The following is a 3,641-nucleotide window of genomic DNA, read 5'->3' as shown; positions in this document are numbered from 1 at the left end:
ACTTAAATTGATTATATGTATATATATATATATATTACAATGTAAAGGATTTTGAATTTATTTATTTAAATATAACAAAGAGAGTTTGTTTTGACTTAGAGATATATTAAAGTCAACTTTTATTTATAAGATTCATATACAATCCGCTTCATGTAAAATGCAGCAAGTATCTTAGAAAGTATCCACGCAATATATCCACAACACGTTCTCGTCTCCTATTTTCCGTTTATTTCCCAACTATCAATCACGCTGTCATTTTATATCTCCTTCGGTATTCAGATAGATATAATTGCGGATCGATAGACCGAGTAGATTGTTATCCACGACGCGTAGTATGTCATGAATCATGCGTATAAGCAGGGAGGAAAAAAAAGAGACGAGAGGGATGTATGTATCTCGTACATATATTGCATACCTGTTTTTCTCTCAGAAGAAAAGCGTCGATCTTTCCTGTCCTCTGATTTTCCCGTCGCACGTCGGGGCCGATTATTGGAGAACGTGAGCTTCGTTAGCCGAGCTGGTTACGTCGGAGCACTAATGATAACAGTTGTTCCTTACCCGGCGACAGTCGGCGTCGTACTGAAACGTGCACGCCACGCACGATCGTTTTTCCCGCGGAAGCTTCGTATCCGAAGGTCGCGCGATGAATGGCAATTTCACAAAGCAATTTCAGCCGTGAGATATCAGTCCCTTCGATGCAACCGTCATGGTGCAATAAGATTGCGTTTGCGATACGACTTTCCTGCAATTACAAATGTCCTGCAGTTTGACAGATGTTAAATGTCGCCTAGATCTCTAAAGATAAAAACGTATAGATGAAAAGACGATTACTACGACGATTTTTATAAGAATTATGTATACTCACTGATGTGTATTGCATGGATTTAATCACGGATTTAATACATTTATCAGTGCACGTACACTGTATATCAAAGATGCAATGGAAACCCAATCTCTTAAGATAAATAATATTTTGCTATTTTTAACTTTCATGTGTGTCCAAATATAAATCAATTCATTTCTGTGATTAATTTCAAAGCAAACAACGTTCACATCAACGTACTTATGCACTTAGCAAATAATAAAATAAATTTGAGTTAAAAATAACATTTGCTTGAGTTAAATAATTAAATTGTACAACTCCATTGTGTTAGTTAAATTAACGACGTATTGAGTAGGAACGGTGGCGACCTTAGAAATGATTAAAAGTAACTCAAATTGAATATAATTAGGGTTGCGAATTTGATGAATAATGAACTCAGTAAATGAAACTAAAAGCGTATGTAAGCAAATGAACGATTATATAAGCATCGATAGTTTATAACAAATTGGCTTCCGCCTGACAGTCACTAATGATAGGAAAAGATTTCAAAATAATGTTTACTGACTAAATGACTGATTAACTGGACGGTAAGAAAAGACGTTTTTACGATTAAAATATGATTTTACGTTGTTCAAAGAGTTAATATATGTTATTATCTAGATTCGATGCCGAGATTTTGAGATGATTAATACAGCAAAAAAAAAAAAGAACAAGAATTATGACGCACCTTCTGCTAACAATAAGTCTACGAGTCACGTTTCTGCTAAGTTACGTCGTCACGTAGTGAATATCTTTCATAGATTATATTTCATAGATTGTAAGCATGGTCCGTTCTAATATATCGATCCACGTTACTTGTACGACATCAATCAATAAAAAAGATAGCTAGGGCATGGTATAAAGTTAAATCGCATTATCCTTAATACACCCTACTTTTTTTCTTGTAACTACAAAGAAAAAGCTCATCGCTTGCGTTACAACTTTTCGACTCTCGCGATATCGAACATCCTGGTGATTAGCTCCGAAATTGATATCCTCTTAAAGTGAAACTGATATTCTTGTTTACTTTCAAGAATATCCTGCATCCAACATCGAAACTGATATCCTTTTTTAGAATTCTAATCGCAAATTAATTCAAAAGCAATCTCGCAAATTACACGCCAAAAAATATTGGAGATTATTTACTTTGAACATGCGATAAAAAAATGTGTGATAAAAAAAGCGATTCTCTGATATGTCACAACATTAGGCAATAAAATAATATTTTGCACAAGATAAGGGCTCGCGCTTGTTTTTATCAAACATATCCATGTGAAGAGATACAGAGCATGAATAAAGCTAATTTTTTTTTTAATTAACAGAACTGAAGAGAATATTTGAAGAGAACTGAAAAATTTTATTCTATAACAACAGAACTAAATAGCATTAAATATGAAATATACACATGTATGTATACATACGTACATAAATAAAAAAAGATTAATTAATTTGCTAAAGAGATAAGAAACTTTCATATAACAGTTATATGATAACATATAATTTACGTGATCAAGATATAAACTACTAATAAATTATTCAGACGAAAAAATGACGTTTTATGATATTAATAATATCGATTTCAAAGAGATTACAGCAAATTTAATGAAATTGCTCGTCCGTTTGTGTAAACCGGACGAGTGACCGAATATCGTCATCGCGTTATCTTTTCAAACAAACATATCTAATTGCAAGATCAAGTAAGATAGCTAAGTGCTAGAAATTGATAACGGGATTAATAAATTATTATGAAATGGAGAAAGACGTAGAAAGTATACGATTATCACTGCGATTACAGCGAATATTTCTGCATGACGTAATGCGAATGGAAATGTACTTTAAAGTAGTAATAAATAATGTCTGTTTAATGCGGAGCAAGGTTGCGATATAACATTCTTTAATTATTCGCCATCGATAGCTAAGCATTTAAACTGCAATGTTACAACGCCATATTTCTCGTGTCACAAAATAAATACCATATCTACCATTAATATCGCCTATTAATTATTAAACAACCGGCCGGCAGACTTAAATTACTTTGAATACTACATCTTCCTGAATTAATTGAAATAATTCGCGGCACATGGCGAATATTGCAAATAAGTGGTTTCTGTCGTAAAAGTTTATAAAAGGATAGATATTTTCTATACGCGAAACTCTAAATAGAAATGAATGAATAATTCAATTTTTCTCATGTTATGCATATAATCTCCGATACATTAAATACTAAATTTAATCATCGATTTATCAGCTCAAATAAGCTTCCTTTTTAAGCTATTTATGGTGTTTTATTCCATGGATAACTACGCGGTAAACGTGAGATATAATTTATTTTTACATATAACATGTAAATAACGCTTGTGTGAGTGCAAAGCTGTTTGCGTGTCATAACGAATGAATTATTTCCAGACGAAAAATGACGTAACATTGAGAATCTTCATGGAAGAAGCATCTGTGCTCCGAAATTAGAATCGCGTATGAATATGCGCGTGCGTATATTCAAACGTGTAGTAAAACATATATACATAAGTATATATAAAATATATATAACATATTATATTAAAATATATAATATATTAATTATACATATATACACTGGAAAGATGGAATAAATTTTAATAAATATTTGAATAGTACTAATTTAACATTTACTAAAAAAAATAATAGTTAACTAAAAAATTAATAATTTCTGTAATCCACATAAATATATGTATACATTTAATAAATATTCAGCTAATATTATTCAAATAAATATTTATTAAACTTTAGTACACTTTTGTAT

At 31.3% G+C, this 3,641-nt stretch overlaps 1 protein-coding gene across 1 annotated transcript in view; it reads right to left on the bottom strand.

The window, feature by feature from the left end:
* LOC108756945 (oxidative stress-induced growth inhibitor 1-like) overlaps positions 1-3,641 on the bottom strand; it is a 19,234-nt gene that overhangs the window by 13,466 nt on the left and 2,127 nt on the right. The window contains exon 2 of the mRNA XM_018501156.1: positions 416-742. The gene's annotated coding sequence lies outside the window, so the exon portion shown is untranslated. The remainder of the gene's footprint in view (positions 1-415; positions 743-3,641) is intronic.

The sequence above is a fragment of the Trachymyrmex septentrionalis genome, unplaced genomic scaffold (genome assembly GCF_001594115.1).
Source record: "Trachymyrmex septentrionalis isolate Tsep2-gDNA-1 unplaced genomic scaffold, Tsep1.0 scaffold13, whole genome shotgun sequence".
Classification (NCBI taxonomy): Eukaryota; Metazoa; Arthropoda; class Insecta; order Hymenoptera; family Formicidae; genus Trachymyrmex; species Trachymyrmex septentrionalis.
The sequence above is the reverse complement of the archived record's forward strand: the minus strand, read 5'-3'. Positions and strand labels throughout refer to the sequence as shown.